The sequence below is a fragment of the Syzygium oleosum genome, unplaced genomic scaffold, assembly GCF_021117445.2.
Source record: "Syzygium oleosum isolate NSW1041296 unplaced genomic scaffold, Sole_v2.1 Sole_v2.40, whole genome shotgun sequence".
Lineage (NCBI taxonomy): Eukaryota > Viridiplantae > Streptophyta > Magnoliopsida > Myrtales > Myrtaceae > Syzygium > Syzygium oleosum.
The window spans coordinates 258,140-279,310 of NW_026607524.1; the positions used below are offsets into that span (position 1 = coordinate 258,140).

The window sequence follows — 21,171 nt, forward strand, 5'->3', positions numbered from 1 at the left end:
TTTAGAAGAAATTCGAAAAGACATCAAGAGCTCTCGACATACATGAAGACTGTTGACTTTTGAAGAGCAAGAACATCTCCGAGCTTCCAAAACGTGATGAGCTGAGAAGTCTTATCGGATCAATCTTCTAAGCCCCGTCGTCTTCGTCAACATGCATTGGAGTTTCATTGGAGCTTCCTTTTTGCTTTTCTAACAAAAACATTAGCATCCTTATACCTCTGGAGCAAATCTCATCAGGTGACCGAATTACTTACAAGAGACTTATGTAGCTCTATGTTCTTAAATGACTTCAAGAGAATGCGTAAGCGTGACGATTCGAATCCAAGTCTTGAATGAGAAGGTCGGACACGCTTATGAATTGAGCAACTCTTCGGATTCAATTATTAGGTTGCCTTATAACCATCGCCGAATCTTGGTCAAGTTTCCCAGTCAACCCGCTTATTGGTTAGGCTAAGCAAGCCAGGAAAGTTCGTCCTCATTTCTTCTGAGAAAAAGAAGCCTGTTGGGTAGTTTTTCTTCATCACGGAATTTGAAAATTGGACCATTTCACCATTGCGTCAGAGAAAGCTGCTGCAAACGCGTTCTTGATCAAATCAAAGAAACGCAAGACCTTAGCGATAGCGACGTGACTGATATTAAATAAGTTTGTTTACCTCGCCCTCCAGAAGTTTGCTTATTATCTTACTCCTCTGGAGTTGAAAGCCGTGGCCGTCTTTGAATTACTCTTATTGTCCTTGCGTTCTTTCCAAATTAAAAGGTCGAGATGATTATCGACGCACCAAGAAGAATTTCCTTAGCTTTCGGGATTTCATGCCTGATCCTCTTCATCCCAGGCACTCCTGCCAGTGCCCAGTCATATATATACGCGTCGTGCTCAGGTACGGGCAACTACTCTGCTTATAGCAAGTTCCAGGACAACCTCAACATCCTCCTCTACAGGCGGCTTTACAATGAAGGACCCATTTACGGTTTCTTCAAAACGACGGAAGGGGAAGATCCGGACAAAGTTTATGGTCTCTTCCTCTGCAGGTAAATCACATGCAAATGATCACCATAGTTTCAACTTTTGAGTAATACCTTTCAATTCAATCAGCATAATCTTTGGAATCAGCTCGGCACTAGGATTTATAATGGACCTGATATATTGGTCTTAATTGAAATCCTCCAAAAAGTGCGGTGATCCAATGCCAACCAAAGGATTACCACACAGTTTTAAGTGACTACTAATGCAACTTCCCTATCCCTCTTTAGAGGCGATGTTGCCGCCAATCTCTGCCAATCTTGCATCGATTCAGCTACCAGCAAAATCTTAGAAAAATGTCCAGGAGCGAAAGAGGCGATCATATGGTACGATGAGTGTCTTGTGCGCTACTCCAACAGATCGTTCTTCTCTTTCATGGAGTCAATGCCAGGTGTATACATGTGGAACACTGCGAACGTAACAGATCCCAACCAGTTCCTCAAGAAAGTGGCGGAGACTTTCAGCAATGTGACGCACTCAGCGATCTCCTCAAAAAGCTTATATGCAACCATCAACGTTATTGTCTCAAGTTCAGTGACCCTGTATGAGCTTGCGCAGTGCACCCTTGACTTATCAAAGTCAGATTGCAAGAGTTGCTTGGATTCTGCGATCGGTCAACTTCCTACCTTTATCAGCGATGGAAAGCAAGGTGGAAGAGTTCTTCTGCCGAGTTGTAATGTGCGGTACGAACTGTATCCTTTTTATGGGGAACCTAGAGGACAAGCACCAGCACCAGCACCTTCTCCAACTAACAAAACGAGCACTGAGCCCGGCATTAAAGGTATAAGTTATATAAGACACGACATGTGCACTCATTTTGTCATGGTACTATTTGGTACTATTTGTGTATCATAATGCACTTGACTTGCATTAATGATCTAAACTATGATCATTCTCTATTACTGAGTTCTGGTACTATTTGGTACTATTTGCACTCGGTGAAAAAAAAATCAGCAGATTTATGGTATGATTAGATGCAAGGAATTACTTTGCCTTGACAGGTGTCAAACGAAGAAAAGCTCCATGGATTGCAATAATTAGCTCAGTAATTGGATCGTGTTTATTAATATTCATCGTTGGCTCGTGCATTCTTTTAAAGAGGACAAAGGAGTTTAAGAAAGGTATAAATGAATTCATCTTGCTTGCCATTGGAATTCATCTTCTAACTTTGCCTTATGAGGATACGCTCTTGGACTCTCAGAGAAGGAAAACAGCCAAGAGGTTCAGTTACTTCATATGAGACAAGAAATTAAAGAAGAGTTTTCAACTGATAACTATCGAGGAGAAAAGCCGGTAGATTCTCAGGAATTCTCTCTGATATGATTAGATGTTATACGTGCGGCCACTGCGAACTTCTCCAATGAATGTAAACTTGGGGAAGGCGGCTTTGGCCCTGTGTACAAGGTAAGCAAATTTAGTGACTCAACACCTATTTATGGGGAAATTAGGAAAATCTTCTGATGGTGGCAAACTGGCAGTGTCATTATTCCGTAACATGAACTGAATCGAATGGGGTTATCATTAGTAATTCTCAAATGAGGATTTCACTACTTACTTTACCCTGTTTCAGGGCACATTGGCAGATGGAAAAGAAATTGCAGTTAAGAGGCTTTCAAGAACCTCAGGCCAAGGACTTATCGAGTTGAAGAATGAAGTTATCTTGATTGCTAGACTACAACACAGGAACCTCGTCCGATTATGGGGATGCTGCTTGGAAGAACATGAAAAACTCTTGATATATGAATACATGCCCAACAAAAGCCTGGATGTCTTCCTTTTTGGTTTGAGCTTTAGCTGATGCAATGAATTTTTTAGCTAGTTAATCTTAGTTTTAAAAAGTTGAGTTTCAACTGAGTCTCTCGTTGTCGACAGATTCAAATACAAGGCAATCTCTAGATTGGAAGATGCGCATGAACATCACCTATGGAATAGCTCGGGGACTTCTATATCTGCATGAGGATTCTCGCTTGAGAATTATCCACAGGGATCTTAAAGCGAGCAATATTTTGCTGGACGGCGAAATGAATCCAAAGATATCTGATTTCGGAATGGCAAGGATCTTCAGTGTAAATCAAGACGAGGCCAATACAAACAGGGTTGTTGGAACCTAGTAAGGGCTTTAACATCATTCTACGTCCGTTACATGTTCGAATGATTCACTAGACCAACAAAGAACTCTGATGATAAGCACAACTTTACCAAAATGAGCACATTCGTTTTTTTCTCTGTTCTTACTTCCAACTAATTGCTCTTCATTACATAAATCTGCTTAGTGGATACATGGCACCGGAGTATGCAATGGAAGGACTCTTTTCGGTAAAATCAGACGTCTTCAGTTTTGGAGTTCTCGTGCTAGAGATAATAAGCGGGCGAAAGAATAACGGTTTTCATCTCCAACAGCACGGTGAAAGCCTTCTCACCTTTGTATGTTCCTAGTCACATCCCATTTTAATATGAAATCCAAGAATTCCATGCAGCAGCTTCCTTATGTTCCTTGTTAAATAACAGGCATGGAAGTTGTGGACCGAAGGTCAAGGGTTGGAACTTATCGATCCGTTAATCAAAGAGTCATGTGATGGAGTTCAAGCACTAAAATGCATACACATCGGTCTATTGTGCGTTCAAGAAGACCCGGCAGATCGACCGACCATGTCGCTCGTGATTCATATGCTAGGAGGCAATACTATCCCACTTACCCAACCATCGCAGCCTGCATTCTCAGTTGGGAGATATGTGAAAACACTCGATCCTATCGAGTCAATTCACAAAGCTTCCACTGTTAATGAAGTAACAGTTACAGATGTTTCGCCAAGATGACTGAGTTTCATCACTCCTCCTTCAGTTGATTTCTCTTTTATACAACCGAAGGTATAATGATAATTACAGTGTGTGATCTCATTAACATTGTGACTGCCATTTCTAAATCCTTGATTTTCTGCAATCATCAATTAGTAAGTGCAACGTTAAAAGCCTGTTTATTAGTCGCCATTTCTATCCAATTCGCGACTTATGTTCTATCAGAATGATACATATAATTGCTTGAGTAATATATCAATTCTACGAGTACCCCATTGATATATTAAAAATTAAGCATATACAAATTCTATATTCTAGCTTGAGTATATACACTGAAATCTAATGCGTGAACAATACTGGGGTATTTAAATACTAAATTATGGTTGAGCATAAGGTCCTGAATTCAAATCTTTTAAGACTCATATATTTTTTTTGGTCAGAATTTTAAGACCCCTATTTGCCTCTTTTATTATTATGTCTACACTTTAATTTTAGGCCAAAGTTCAGCCTACACGGATGGGGGAATGTTAGAGTATTCATGCATTAAACAACATCTTCATCAAATAACTTAAATTTTTAGAATAATTGGATGTGATCTTAGAAAATTTTACAAAAAAATGCTACCAAGTCGAGCAAACTTACTAAGAACCCTATTTGATGTATAAGTCCATAATGTTTTGGTCCAATCTCGTGTTGTCATCCTCTCTAGAGTTCATGTCACTTGACGTTATCTTTGCGATGCATGAACAGTTCCTCTTTCATCGAACTGCAGAACCGAACAATTTTTTTATCAACCGGAGTTGAACCCTCAATTATAAAGGAGAAATAATTGAAGGAATGTGAAGAATAACGATCACACGTTATTATCGTACTTCCTACTCCTTGGGATGTGTTAGTTTGTCCCGTTTGGATGTAATATAGTAGCTTTGTCTGGGACAAATTAGAGGAATGTTTCTAGCAAGTAACAATCGTCTAGCTAATCTAAGACGGTCAAGTAGTTACTTACCTCTTCATCATAAAAGAAAGAAAAACATCAGCATTTTCCCTTTCGCTCGAAAAGAGAGCATTTTATACTAAATTTCTCTCCTATATAAGAATTGTGGGCTTATCATATTCGTGTTCATTAATTCTAATATTGAGATAAAATTATCAACAAAAAAGAAAAAATACCAAAAACATACCTCAGCTTTCATCCAACAACCACTTAAGTATCTCTACTTTTGCAAATATCAAAAACGTACTTGAGTTTTACTTTTGCAAATATAAAAAAACATACATAAATTATCTTGTGTTCCTATTACCGAAAACACTATTTTCTTTACAAAATGCCCATCCCCAAATACTAATTTCTCACACTTGCCAAAATCACTCAAAACTAACTAAAAACTGAACACCCAAACCCTAAGCAAGATGCTGAAAAGGGTTTGCAAGGAGGGGCAATTTGATCTTTTCAATGTAAAGCTTTGGTTATATGTATGTGAACGGCATTTAAAAAAAAACAAAGGTACGTAAGTGGTCATTGGGTCAACGGTGCAGTATGTATTTTATTGTTTCCCTCGATGAATCGCATTTTGTTATCTCTTAATAAATATAAAGGCGGAATGGGCCGGGCCTAAATGCCCTTGTGCAGCCTAGGCCCGCCTGCTGACCAGACCTGTCCAAGCCTGCCCAACAGGCTTACCAAATTCAGCTTGATCAGGTCCATTGCTCAGTTGCGCCATACAAAGGAAGTTACTACTTCTGACCAACCATATCAAGGTCAAGATAGTTAGCATCCTACTCTATATATTCTCTTTCAGTATCCATCAATATGGAAGAGAATCGTTTTCTACTATCATTTTACCCACATATAATCCAGAGGATATAACATCGTCTTTCAGGACGTGCTTATATAGGGAAGTACAAAAGTAGAATGACAAACCTGTAATATTCTCAATGAGTCTAAGCAAAAGTTACGAAGCTTGATGAATATTCAAAGAAGAGGACACATTTGGAAGAAAATCGAAAAGACATTGAGTGCTCTCGACTGTTGACTTTCGAGAGCAAGAATGAATACCTCCGAGCTTCAAGAACGAAATAAGCAGCAAAGTCTTAGCAGATCAGTCTTCTTAGTCCGTCATCTTCATCAACATGTATTGGAGTTTCCTTTTTTTTTTTTTTTTTTTAACAAAGACATCTGCACCCTTGTTACTTTGAAGTGAATCACATTGAGTGTGGTAGTTATCTGTACCACACAGCAAAGTACACATTTGGAAGAAAATCGAAAAGAAAGCGAGTGCTCTCAACTGTTGACTTTCGAAGAACAAGAATCAATATCTCCGAGCTTCAAGAACATAATAAGCAGCGAAGTCTTAGCGGATCAATCTTCTTAGTCCCGTCATCTTCATCAACATGTATTGGAGTTTCTTTTCTTTTCTTTTCTTTTCTTTTTTTTGTTTTTTAACAAAGACATCCGCACCATTGTTACTCTAAAGTGAATCACATTAAGTGTGGTAGTTATCTGTCCCACACATACTGGACAATTTATTGGAGATGTGCATTTCTATGCTCTTGAATGACCCCAAGAAGATACGCAAGTGTGGTGACTCAAAATAATGATCTTAAACGAGATTGGCGGACACACAACTTATGACTTTAGCCACCCTAAGTGACTTACAACCACCGCCAAGTCTTTGTCAGCCTTCCGGTCAACCCGCTTTTTTGTGTGAGGTAGCGCAAGCCAGGAAGGTTCATCCTCATTTCTTCTGGGAAAAAACAAGCCACTTGGTTAGTCTCTCGTGATTACAGCATTGGAAAATTTGACTAATCCGTCATTGCTGACCCCGGCAACAGGGGGGAGCAGCTGCAAAACTTGTTCTTGGTCAAATCGGACAAAAGCAAGTTCTGAGCGATAACGACGTAACTACATAAGTTTGTGTACCTCGCCCTCCGGAAGTTGCTTATCATCTTACTGCTATTGGGTTGAAAGTCCAAGGCCGTCTCTGAACTTCTCTTATTGTACCTTCGTTCTTTCCAAATTAAAAGATCAAAATGATTATCGATGCGCCAAGAATTATTTCCTTCGCTTTCTGGATTTCATGCCTGATCCTCTTCATCCCGGGCACTCCTGTCAGTGCAGAGTATCTTTACCAGTGGTGCTCAGGTAGGGGCAACTACACTGCCTATAGCAAGTTCCAGGACAACCTTAACCGCCTCCTCTACAGGCGGCTTTACAATGAAGTGTTAGACAATTCTAAAGGGACTGAAGACCCGATTTTGCATGGACGAACAAAATTCATGCATAATCAAGACCTAATACAGAAACATGAATAAGTCTCTACTAACCTCTAGCCATTGATGAAGTTCAATTAAAAACCTGAATTGTCGAGTGTCGTGATGTCGGATGTATTTGTTCAAGAGACAGAATTCTGGCATATGCTTTTTTGGCACATTGGTGAGAGAAGCTTGAAGGTTTTGAGTGAAAGGAATTTGTTATCTAGAGTATTTGCCAACATATACTCTAGACAATATAACATTGTCTTTCAAGACATACTTATATAAGGAAGTACAAGAGAAGAACGATAGTCCCGTAATATTCTCAATGAATCTACCAAATACTATGGAGCTTGATGAATATTCAAAACAAAGGACACGCATTTAGAAGAAATTTGAAAAGACATCCTCTCGACATATATGAAGACTATGGACTTTCGAAGAGCAAGATCATTTCCTAGCTTCCAGAACGTGATGAGCTGCAAAGTCTTATCGCATCAATCTTCTAAGCCCTGTCTGTCATCTTCGTCAACATGCATTCGAGTTTCATTGGAGCTTCCTTTTTGCTTTTTCCAACAAAAATTTTAGCGCCCTTATACCTCTCGAGCAAATCTCATCATATGTGATAATTTAAGGGAGACCTATAGTTCTGTATTCTTAAATGACCTTAAAAGAATGCGTAAGTGTGGTGATTCGAATTCAGATCTCACAGCCTGTAATTTAAGGGGACGAACACACATATGATTTGTGCAACTTGGGGTTCAATTCTTAGGTTGACTTATATAACTATCGCATAGTCTTGGTCAAGACTCCCAGCCAACCCGCTTTTTTGTTAGGTTAAGCAAGCCAGGAAAGTTCATCCTCATTTCTTCTGAGAAAAAGAAGCCTGTTGGGTAGTTTTTCTTGATCACGGAACTTGAAAATTGGACAAGTTCATCATTGCTCACCCCCGGCATCAGAAAAAGCTGCTGCAAACGCGTTCTTGATCAAATAAAAGAAACGCAAGACCTTAGCGACAGCGACGTGACTGATATTATATAAGTTTTTTTACCTCGCCCTCCAGAAGTTTGCTTATTATTTTACTCCTCTGGAGTTGAAAGCCGTGGCCGTCTCTTAACTTCTCTTATTGTACTTGCGTTCTTTCCAAATTAAAAGATCAAGATGATTATCGACGCACCAAGAAGAATTTCCTTGCTTTCTGGATTTCGTGCCTGATCCTCTTCATCCCAGGCACTCTTGTCAGTGCACAGACATATGTTCATGAGCGGTGCGCAGATAGGGGCAACTGCAATGCTTATAGCAAGTTTGAGGACAACCTCCACCGCCTCCTCTCCGGGCGGGCTTTCCAACAACGGACCCATGTCCGGTTTCTACAACACGACGGAAGGTGAAGATCCGGTCAAAGTTTATGGTCTCTTCCTCTGCAGGTAAATCACACGCAAAAGATACCTTTCAATTCAATCATTATAATCTTTGGAATCGTCTCACTCGGTACTAGGATTTATAATGGACCTGATATATCTGGTCTTAATTGAAATCCTCTACAAAGTACGGTGATCCAATGCCAACTGAAAAATTTCTATCCAGATTTAAGTGACTACTAATGCAATTTTACTATTCCTCTTTAGAGGGGATGTTGCCGCCAATCTCTGTCAGTCTTGCGTCAATTCAGCTACCAGCACCATCATAGAAAGATGTCCAGGACAGAAAGAGGCGATCATACGGTCAGATGAGTGTTTTGTGCGCTACTCTAACAGATCTTTCTTCTCTATCATGGAATCATTGCCGATTGTTTTCATTGTCAACCCTGCGGACACTATTGTTACCATCAACTGGACTGCAGTGGAAGTGGCGGACTTGGTGAGGAAAGCAACGGACTTGGCAATCTCCTCAGAAAGCTTATATGCGACCATAAACGCTAATGTCTCACGTTTAGTGACCCTGTATCAGCTTGCACGGTGCACCCCCGACATATCGAAGTTAAATTGTAAGAGTTGCTTGCTTTATGCTATCAAACAGTTTCCTACCGTTCTTAATTTTAAAGGGGGAGGTTGGAGAATTCTTCTGCCAAGTTGTGATGTACAAACCGAACTGTATTGTTTTTATGGGGAACCTGGAGGACAAACACCAGCACCTTCTACAACTAACAAAACCAGCACTGAGTCCGGCAGTAAAGGTATGAGTTATATAATACTCAAAATGTGCACTCAATTTGTCATGGTAAGCGTGTAACGGTATCATTCCATTGCTTCTCTTTTTTTTTTTTTTCTAAAATCATTCCATTGCTTCTCATTCTCAATATAAGCTGTTTCGTGTATCATAATGCACTTGACTTGCTTTTATGATCTAAACTATGATCATACTCTCTCGCTTTCACCAAGTTCTTGGTACTATTTACACTCGGTGAAAAAAAAAATCTGCAGATTTGTGGTATGTTTAGATGCAAGGAATTTCTCTGTCTTGACAGGGGTCAAACGAGATCCATGGATTGCAATTGTTAGCTCAGTAATTGGATCGTGTTTACTAATAAGTATCGTGGGTTCGTGCATTTTTTTAAAGAGGAGAAAGAGATTGAAGAAAGTTATAAGTGAATTCATCTTGCTTGCCATTGGAATGACTATCTTCTAACCTTTACCGTACGAGAGTAAGCTCTTGGATCTCAGAGATGGAAAACAGTCAAGAGTTTCAGTTACTTCATCTGAGACAAGAGATTGGGGAAGAGTTTTCAAAGGAAAACTCTCGAGGAGAAAAGCCGGTGGCTTCTCAAGAATTATCTCTGATACGATTAGACATTATACGCGGCCACAGGAAACTTCTCCCATGAATGTAAACTTGGGGAAGGCGGGTTTGGCCCAGTGTACAAGGTAAGCATTCTAGTGACTCAACACCAATTTATGGGTAAATTGAGAAAATCTTCTAATGGTAGCAAACTGGCAGAATCGTTATCCATAACATGAATTGAATCGAATTTGGTTATCATTAGTAATTCTCACAAAGGGATTTGACAACTGACTTTAAGCTATTTTAGGGCACATTGGCAGATGAAAAAGAAATTGCAGTTAAGAGGCTTTCAAGAACCTCAGGCCAAGGATTTATCGAGTTGAAGAATGAAGTCATCTTGATTGCTAGACTACAACACAGGAACCTCGTCCGATTATTGGGATGCTGCTTGGAAGAACATGAGAAACCCTTGATATATGAATACATGCCCAACAAAAGCCTAGATGTCTTCCTTTTTGGTTTGAGCTTTAGCATATGCAATGAATTTTCAATTTTATAAAGTTGAGTTTCATCTAAGTCTCTCATCATCGACAGATTCAAATATGGGGCAATCTCTAGATTGGAAGATGCGCATGAACATCACCTGTGGAATAGCTCGGGGACTTGTATATCTGCATGAGGATTCTCGCTTGAGAATTATCCACAGGGATCTGAAAGCTAGCAATATTTTGCGAGACGGCGAAATGATTCCAAAGATATCCAATTTTGGAATGGCAAGAATCTTCGGTGTAAATCAAGATGAGGCCAACACAAATGGGGTTGTTGGAACCTAGTAAGTGCTTTAATATCTTTCTACGTACGTTACATGTTTGAATGATTCACTAGGCCAACAAAGAACTTTGATGATCAGTTCAACATTACTGTTGGAAGCGTATGTCGGGAGAATCGACTAACCTGTTCGATGCACTCCAAAACAAAATTTCCAGGATCGTACGTTAAATCACCAGCAAATGATGAACGAATCTACTACATTGGTCTGAATACAATCACAAGGAAAGTATTCTTGTTCCACAGCGTTAATGCCGATTGTCTTCTCAAAGTAGATACGGAATCCTAATGTGTCGAGATAGAGAGTTCTGAATTTCTCTTATATGTTGTTCTTCTCCCGAAGAAGTTATCTTAACTTCCATTAAGAAACTCTCCTCGCACCTCTTCAAAAGGTGTCTCTCAGACACACCTCTTATTAGAGCAAATGGTGTCCTTGGACACACATATCATGGGCGGACCGACGAAATGTAACATCTCTCACTCGCACATGATGGGCTTGATGATGCTCTATCAAGAACATAAGACATTCAACATTCATCTACTTTAGAAACAATTCATACTGGCAAGAAAGCCGTGCGACCAGTGAGTACACCTACACTTGGGAGCTCTAATTATGCACCTGTTAGGGACAACATAATGGCTACAACCCCAAAATAAATAAACAATTGATGTCGCACAGTGCCCCAGACATATTTTGTTACATCAGTCCAAGTATACATATCCCTTAAAGGCTATACTTGACTATTCTCAAGAACAGCATGTATTTACAATTATTTCCGAAGCCATCAAAGGCAAAATAATTGGTCGACCGGTAAACACATGTGATAGATGTAAAACAACAATAGTCTTCCTTCGCACTCATGTCCCTCTCCATTTCAAAACAACTATTTTCCTAGACACGTCCCATAAAGTCATATCTATTCATGACCGTCGGTAACATGCTAAAGTAGCAACATTGATCTTCTACTTCGAGAACACAGTCAGAAGTAACATAGGGCACGAAGTGAGGTAAATTATAAATTACCTCAAGGACTCACACGATGAGTAAATAAGGATAATTGTACTCATCTCCCTTATTGGTCGAATAAAGCACATGTAGTATGAATTACATGCTATAGTGGATTTCTCTGTCTATAAGAGCGTATGTCATTTATTAATCATATCCACTATACGGATCTTAGCCTAAACATGGTCACGTGCTTCTCACATACTCATGTTTAGCCCGAGTGCTATATCAGCTCGCTTTCCACAGCGCCCAATTTAGTACTCGCATCCGGCTACCTTCAAGCATACATGATTGTGGGACTATCATGTTCGGTCTTATCATATACGAATAACATACCTCATCTTGATTCCAATCAAGGCGACATTAAATCGTTTTATGTACTAAACTGCTCTTCCAGCATTTATAGTACATATCATCTCATCTCAACCCGCTTACTATAGCGTTTGAGGTGATTGCTCGTGTGAGTGAACCAATCATTGCCTGGTGACATACCTTTCAACAATATATGTGTATTTGTGCTAGTCTCGTAACATTGTACTAATTGATAAAACATCAATTCATTAACAAACAAGTACAATACATATACACACATAATCCAGTGATCCTCAACAATATTACATATCATAATCACATTCTACGTAATCCTATAGACATCCTGTGGGTCAAGAACACGTATCTTGGAACAACCTTCGTAAATGGATCAGCAACCATCCTGTTGGTTGAAATATATTGCAGGACTACTTCCTTCTGCGCTATTATACCTCTGATGAAGTTATTCTTTATGTCAATGTGCTTCGTCCTACCATGGTACTTGGGATCTTTCACATAGGCAATGGCTGCTTGACTATCGCAATATATTGTCACTGTTCTTGGGACATCAATGACAATGGCTAAATTTTCCAAGAAACGTTTTAGCCATACTGCTTCTTGCACTGCAGCAGAACATGCAATAAATTCTGCCTCCATCGTAGATAAAGCTATGTATGTCTGTTTCTTGCTATTCCAAGAAATTGCCCCGTCATTAAGCAAGAATGCATATCCAGACGTCGATTTACGGTCATCTAGATCTCCTCCCCAATCAGCATCAGAGTATCCTAATAAGCGTAGATCACTCCCTTGATAGCAAAGTCGATAGTCCATAGTGCCTTTCAAGTATCTCAGGATCCTCTTAATTGCTTTCCAGTGTGCTTGACCAGGATTTGATTGATATCGGCTCACTAACCCCACAGCATGACATATGTCGGGTCGAGTACACATCATAGCATACATCAAACTTCCGACAGCACTAGCGTAAGGAACAGTTACCATTTCTTTCTTTTCTTCTGGAGTCTTAGGACACATTTTAGTACTCAGGCCTTCGCCTTGCATGACAGGGGTATCAATGGGATTACAGTGCTGCATATTGAAGCATTCAAGAATCTTCATTGCATAAGACTCTTGAGACATAGCAAGGAGTTTCTTTGATCGATCTCTTTCAATCTTAACTCCCAATATATATGCAGCTTCTCCCATGTCCTTCATTTCAAAATTAGAAGACAACCATTCTTTTATGGTTATAACCAAACCCTTGTCATTCCCAGCCAACAGAATATCGTCCACATAAAGAGATAAAATCATAAATTTATCCTCAGACCGTTTGATATACACACAGTGATCCTCTTCGATCATCGTGAACCCAAAAGAAGTTATGGCTCGATGAAAACGAAAATACCACTGTCTAGACGATTGCTTAAGGCCATAAATTGAGCGATGAAGTTTGCAAACTTTACACTCTTGACCTTCAGCAATGAAACCTATCGGTTGTTTCATATAGATTTCTTCATCTAGTTCTCCATTGAGAAATGCTGTCTTTACATCCATTTGATGTAATTCTAGGTCCAAATGTGCAACAATGGCTAGGATAAGGCATATGGAGGCAAACCTTACAACTGGTGAAAAAGTTTCCTCATAGTCTACACCCTCTTGTTGAGTATAGCCTTTTGCCACAAGGCGAGCCTTATACTTTTCAATGGATCCATCCGCCCTTCGCTTAATCTTGAAAATCCATTTGTTCCCAATAGCCTTGCGATCGGGTGGCAGATCAACCAAGTCCCAGACGTGGTTTGTCCTCATAGACTCCATTTCGTCTTCCAAAGCTTTTTTCCATTATTCCTTGTCAGGGGATGAGAGAGCCTCTTGAACTGTCTTAGGCTCCGCATCGTCTTGTGGAGCAATCATAAAAGCTTCCCCTTCAATCTCAAAACGACGACGGGGAATACTTTTACGACTACTTTTACACAACTGAACTTCTTGTGAATTCAGTTAGTCAGGCGATGCAACACTCCCACTAGGTCTTGTATGTTGAGGTAAATATGTATTTCTCTCAATAACATTAGTGGGTGTGTTATCGGGATCTTCCATCTCATGTAATTGGAAGTCCTTATCGATCTCACCTCTACTAGGAAAATCGTTCTCCAAGAACGTGACATCTCGTGACTCCATTTCAGTCACACTTCCATCAGCTTGTTCACCTATGAACACGTATCCTTTGGAGTGTTCAGAGTATCTAATAAAGATACACTTCTTCCTTCTAGGGCCTAATTTGCCATATTTATGAGAAGAATCGTGAACATATGCTGCACACCCCCAAGGTCGTAGATAACTTAAGTCTGGTTTCCTACCGGTCCACAATTCATAGGGGGTGGAAGTGGCCCGACTTAGAGGACACAGGTTAAGTATATAAGCGAGGAGTCAATAACGCATCTCCCCAATATGAGACAGGTAGATTTGCCTGCGCCATCATAGACCTAACCATTTCCAATAGGGTTCTATTCCTTCTCTCTGCAACCTCATTTTGTTGCGGAGTACCAGGAATAGTCAATTGTCTTACAATTCCCTTTTCATCACAAAGACCCTTGAATTGCTCAGATAGATACTCACGTTCGCGATCGGTTCTCAATGCCTTTATTGTGTTGTTCAACTGATTCTCTACCAAAGCTATAAACCGCCTAAAGCAATCCAATGCTTCGGACTTATGAGAGATCATAAAAACATAACCGAAACGCGTGAAGTCATCTATAAAAATGATGAAATATGAGGCTCCATGCCTCGCCCTCACATTTAAAGTACCACAAATGTCAGAATGTATAAGTTGCAATGGAAGTTCAGCTCTGGTTCCTTTTCCAAATGGTTTTCTAGTTATTTTTCCCGCTAGACAATGTTCACATACGGGTAGTTCAACATTAGCGAGTGACCCCAAAAGACCTTCTCTAGCTAATCGTTTCATTCTATGTAACCCAATGTGACCCAGTCTAGCATGCCAAGTACTTGCATCAATCTCCACATTACTAGAAGATGCAATTAAAGAAAAACAACCATCAACGTTAACTTTGTACACATCATAGTCAATGTCTAACACCATAAAACCATTCAATACATAACCAGAACCGTAATAAACTGTTCCAAACAAAATGTCAACACAATCACCATGAAAATTAAATACATAACCTAAGCTAAGAAGAACAACTACAGAGACCAAGTTTCGCCGAATATCTGGAGCATAGAGGACATCATGTAGGAATAGGTTTCGACCACCACGAAATGTTAATTTACATGTGCCGATACCCTTCACTTCAACTCTTGAGTTATTTCCAACATATATCCATTTTCTTCCGGGATGTATCCGACGATACTCCATAAATGCTCCTCGGTCTCTAGCTACGTGGTCTATTGCTCCTGAGTCTACAGTCCACATTGGATGAGATTCAGCAAGCATTACAGTGCTAGAAACAAAAACATTACTCAAAGTGATGGAATAATGTGGTACCTTTTTCGGCTCAGTGCATTCACGAGTGAAGTGGCCTAGTTTGCCACAATTGTAGCACATCATCTTGGCCTTGTCCTTCTTCCCGCCGCACTTCTTGCGTCGGAAGGTCTTGGCTCTCTTGGGTGCTGGATCAGTCTCTTTCCCTTTGTTGTTGAATTTATGGTTCCTCTTGCGCTTAAAGCCTGAAGCTTTCTGCGAACCTGATTCAACAACATAAGCATGGGTAGAGGATTTTGCAACCTCTAGGCGCTCATCTTCTAATCCCAAATGACGCGCAATATCACCAAAAGTGACGATATTTTCATTGTGCGTCATATTAATTTTCATGTGTTCCTAGCTGTCAGGAAGAGATCTTATAACAGCCTGAACTTGCTGTTCATCAGTTAGGGAATGACCTGCTGACTTCAACTCACGTACCATGTTTGACATCTCCCGAAGATGCTGCCTCATTGTTAAATTTGGGCGCTTCCGGTACGTGTCAAACTTGATGGTGAGCCTCCTCAACTTAGTGGCAGATGTACCCCCAAACTTATCTTTCAATGCAACCCACATTGCTTGAGCTTTGTCATAACTTTCAAACTCACACATGAGATCATCTTGCATACAGCTCAGCAACGTGATGCGAGCAATGCTATTTTTCTTTTTCCAAGCTTGAAAAGCTTCTTGATCTCTTTTGTGTTGAGCAGAAGTTCCATGCTCAGGTTCATCCATGGTGTGGTTGAGGGTTTCCAAAACCTCTTGTTCCTCAAGGATATATTGAACTTTTCGGTGCCAAATATCATAATTGTCACCATTCAGCTTCTCACCCTTATTGAGGTCAGCCACAATGGTCTTGGATGCCGAAGCCATAATCACTGTCTACTACACATGGACATAATAAACGCAGAATCAATACTAGCACATTTTCTACATAAACACACATATTTTAATTTGCAGCAAAGACAAACTAAATTAATGATAATTCAACAAAAGACACCAAAACGAAAGTTCACAATGTTCCCAATCAGCTTCAGCGTACGATTGTTCTACTATCATTAACTTGTTTAATTTTGTGCAAATTTTAAGTTCTAGGTGAGAATTTCTTCTAATTCTACCAACTTACGAACTCTTACTAGACTAGATAATTCACAAAAAATATCTAAACCAATGATCACATCCTTTCTAGCAATCATATAGCATGGTATGATGTAAATCAACAAATAGAACATTCATGCAACAAATATAATCAACAGCGGAATTCATGACGTAAGAATCTCCAGCCATTGTTTTAATATGCTCAAAAATTAGGAAATTGCAAGCACGTCAAACCATATAAACATGCCATCAATGAATCATGCTCTACATAATATTTATGTGGTCATTTACATGTAAGCCAGCTTCTGTATTTTCAAAACCATAGGGAAATACAAGTAAAATGCAATAATACCCCAAAAATACAAGTATTTAGGGTTCCGTATGCATTTTCATACATTTAAAAGCTTCAAACATATAAAATAACAACACCACAATGTAGAGAATTTCAATACGAACACAACGGTACCAACCACAGCCCGATCGGAGCTTCCACGCGCCCACACGCGCCGCCTAAGTGCGCGGCGCGTGTGGCTCATGCGCATGCCCAATTCGGGCTTCTGAAGCAGGTCCGACCGGTCCAATCGGTTTGACCGTTGACCGGTTCGACCGGTCCAACCGGCTCGACCGTTGACCGGTCCGACCGGTCCAACCGGCTCGACCGTTGACCGGTCACGGGTCGGGTCGTCGGGTCGGGCCTCCGGTCGGGTCGGATCCACAGGTCGGGTCACCGATTGGGTCGGTCGCCCGTTGTCGGAGGTCGGTCGCCGTCCGGCGAGATGACGTCAACGTATCGTTACCGACAGTTTTGCTGACGTCATCGATGATGTCAGCACGCGCCGTTTGGCCGACGCACGCGTGCCATCCACGCGCTGGTAGTGCCAGCGCCTTGGGCGCGTGGTGGCACGTCCGGTGGTTTCCGGCGGCGTTCGACCCACTGTTCTGCTCGTCTCGATGATTGCTTCAATTTTATATAATATAAAATTATTTTCTCCATAAAAAGGTTTCCGAAAATCATCCGAACAGAACGGTCACCCGTAACGTTCAAACCCGTTCTTCGTTTCAATTCATGTTTGTCGATTCATTTTGCAATTCCCGAGCAATCAACATGCAAACAGTATGAAGTTCATCATCATGATCTCCATATCAAACAGCAAGCGGAAAAAATCAACGGGAAAACAAGGCAGAGATCATAGCCGAGGCTTTGATACCAATGTTGGAAGCGTATGTCGGGAGAATCGACTAACCTGTTCGATGCACTCCAAAACAAAATTTCTAGGATTGTACGTTAAATCACCAGCAAATGATGAACGAATCTACTACACGTTGGTCCGAATACAATCACAAGGAAAGTATTCTTATTCCACAGCGTTAATGCCGATTGCCTTCTCAAAGTAGATACGGAATCCTAATGTGTCGAGATAGAGAGTTCTGAATTTCTCTTGTATGTTGTTCTTCTCTCGAAGAAGTTATCTTAACTTCCATTAAGAAACTCTCCTCGCACCTCTTCAAAAGGTGTCTCTCAGACACACCTCTTATTAGAGCAAATGGTGTCCCTTGGACACACACATCATGGGCGGACCGACGAAATGTAACAATTACCAAAATGAGCACATTCATATTTCAAAAGTTTCATATAGAAAATTACTTTTCTTAGTTTCTTACTTCCAAATAATTGCTTTTCGTCACATTATTCTGGTTAGTGGATACATGGCACTTGAGTATGCGATGGAAGGAGTCTTTTCCGTAAAATTAGACATCTTCAGTTTTGGAGTTCTCTTGCTAGAGATAATAAGCGGGCGAAAGAATAACGGTTTTCATCTCCGAGAGCACGGTGAAAGCCTTCTCACCTTTGTATGTTCCTAGTCAACACTCCTTTTTAATTTGAAATCCAAGAATTTCGTGCAGCTGTCCTTGCTTATTTCCCTTGTGTAATGACAGGCATGGAAGTTGTGGTCCGAAGGTCAAGGGTTGGAACTTACCGATCCATCAATCAAAGAGTCATCTGATGGAGTTCAAGCGCTAAAATGCATACACATCGGTCTATTGTGCGTTCAAGAAGACCTAGCGGATCGACCGACCATGTCGCTTGTGGTTCATAAGTTGGGAGGTGGATACTATCCCACTTGCCCAACCATCGCAGCTTGCATTCTCAGTTGGGAGATATGTGAATACACTCGATGCTATCGGGCCGATTCACAAATCTTCCACTATTAATGAAGTGACCCTTTCAGAAGTTTTGCCCAGGTGACCAAGAATCATCCGTCACCTTTCTCTTTTGTACAATGGAAGTGCTTCGGGATTTGATAAAAATTACAGTGCATGATCTCTTCAACATTTTGAGTGCCATTTCTTGATCCTTGATTTCCGCAATCATCAATTAATATTTGTAAGGGTAAAAAGCCTGTTTATCAGTCATCATTTATGTTCTCTCATAATGATACATATACTTACTTGAGTAATGTATCGATATTCAATTCTATAAGCACCCCATTGATATATAAAAAAATATGCATATACTGTCACACCCCGAACACAATCAAAACGGGATCATAACACGGCCGTCCTTTCACCCAAAGGACGCAGCCTCAACTTAAACAAAACCCGAATAACATCATAGCTTTCTAAAACCATCAAAAGGATATATACAAATCCAACAAAAAGCTATTCGAATAGCTCAACGTCACTATGTACAACGTACCCAAAATCCCACAATAAAAAAGAAATCCTCCGACTAACGCCCGCTCACGCCCTACTTGCGGCCAGCAAAAGAACCTGAAAGGTATGTAAGATAAGGGGTGAGCTACCACGGCTCAGTGAGTAACATATTTCTTCTAAGCGGACCGAACAATCACTATGCAATAGTATAAAAAATATCACAGCCCATAACTCAAACTCAATGTACATTATAACCAAAAATATCTCAAAGGTATAATAACTTTTCAATAAAAGTCATCCGTATCAGATTACTCAATAAAAACTCACTTAACAACAATAGTCAATCATCAATGGTCTATCCATTGACTAATCTCATCACATAACACGTTGATGGTTCATCCATCAACCAATCTCATGCTCGTCATCAAACTATGGTCAAGTTTAACGCTGTGACAAAGGCGACCAAGTTTACCCCTCTTGGCAAGGTCTACCACCTATTATAAGCCGGCGGTTCGGTCCAGAAGGATATTCTGACAGTATGCATACTCCCCCCTCAACGGGTTCTCAACATAGGAAATACGAGTAGCAGCAACTTATAACTCAATACAGAAATCCATAATCAACACTAATAAATCCATTTCACAAAACATTTCGCAACAAGAATAGCCCTCGGCTATTCCTCTTCACAAAACCTTTAATATAAGCATTCACAAAAGCTTCATTTCAATAACGTCATAAGACTTTTCAACTCATTTCACAATTGACAAAAGGTAGTAAATGATCGATCCAATTTATGCAGAAAACATGCTCCACTGTATTAAAAATTATATCTCATTATCAAAATATGAATTTGTAAATTCATAGAAGATATAATGTCCCTCACCTGGTAATCCAAAAACTAACCCATATGTGTTACTCGAGCCGACGGTTCCAAAATCCTATCAAACATACGGAAAACAAATCAAAACTGAGTAATACTTCCCCCTAACGCGCGATTCGAATAAGCTAAGGCTAACTAGACAAAAATCCGACACCCACGTGCCCACGACGGCTTGCTCAAAGGAAAAAAAATCTAATGCCAACCACAACGAACAACTCGCGCGCCAAATTTCCACGCACCATAACTTCCTCCACCGGACTCCGTTTTGCACGCTCTTATAGTCAAAACGAAACTCATCTAGCATACTATGGATGTCCCAACACAGCCAACCCAAACAACAGCCCAAAAATGACAATAAAAGCCCTGGAAGTACTGTTCACGAAATTCCATATTATGCTCTCAACTTGAAAATTTGATTCCGGACAAACCGTAACTCCAAATCGATATCCATCAAAATGCACAGCCCCACAACACCATAATCTTTCATTTTCATGGATATTTAAGACTTGACAACCCAAAAACTTGGACTACGCAGCTCAAATCCACATAACTCTTATTTCCGAGCTCTAATCGAAAAATTACTCCGATAGGACTAACGAGGGTTGCGAGTACTTACTAGTCGTTGCGTTACGTAGTCGGAATGGCTCGGCGAGGACCCACGCGCACAAACCCTCCCTTTCACTTCTCCCCTTTCTCCTCTCCTTTTTCCTTTTCTTTTCCTATGTTTTTCTTCTGTTCTCCCGCGACCAGCCGCTGCTTTCTTCCTTTTATCTTCACTTTTTGACTTTTTTTTTTATCCTCCTTCAGCCTAAGTCTTCTGACCTGGTCAAAAGAAGAGGCAAATGTTACATTCTACCCTCCTTAAAAAATTTCGTCCTCGAAATTTAGCCGTACCTTAACTTTCAAACAAATGAGGGTATTTGTTTCTTGCTTCCTCCTCAAGCTCCCATGTGGCCTCTCTCTCAGTATGATTTTGCCATTGAATTTTCACATAAGGGATTGTGCGTCGCCGCAGCATTTGCTCCTTCTTATCCACAATGCGAATAGGCTGTTCTTCATATGTCAGGTTTTCTCTTAACCTCAAAGGAGGGAAATCCAATACGTGTTCAGGATTTGGCACATATTTTCGCAAT

General features: G+C 40.4%; 1 long non-coding RNA gene and 2 pseudogenes across 1 annotated transcript; 2 read left to right on the top strand and 1 right to left on the bottom strand.

Annotated features, from left to right (window-relative positions):
* The first annotated feature begins 670 nt into the window (after positions 1-670).
* LOC115684158 (cysteine-rich receptor-like protein kinase 44) lies at positions 671-4,009 on the top strand (annotated as a pseudogene).
* A 1,218-nt stretch (positions 4,010-5,227) lies between these two features.
* Positions 5,228-18,751, top strand: LOC115684180 (cysteine-rich receptor-like protein kinase 10; annotated as a pseudogene).
* Positions 18,752-19,199: 448 nt separating this feature from the next.
* Positions 19,200-20,750, bottom strand: LOC130135950 (uncharacterized). The gene is made up of 3 exons (XR_008815085.1): positions 20,655-20,750; positions 20,042-20,096; positions 19,200-19,275 (listed from the first exon to the last, which is right to left on the bottom strand). It is a non-coding gene; the product is annotated as an uncharacterized LOC130135950 (long non-coding RNA).
* Between the last annotated feature and the right edge of the window lie 421 nt (positions 20,751-21,171).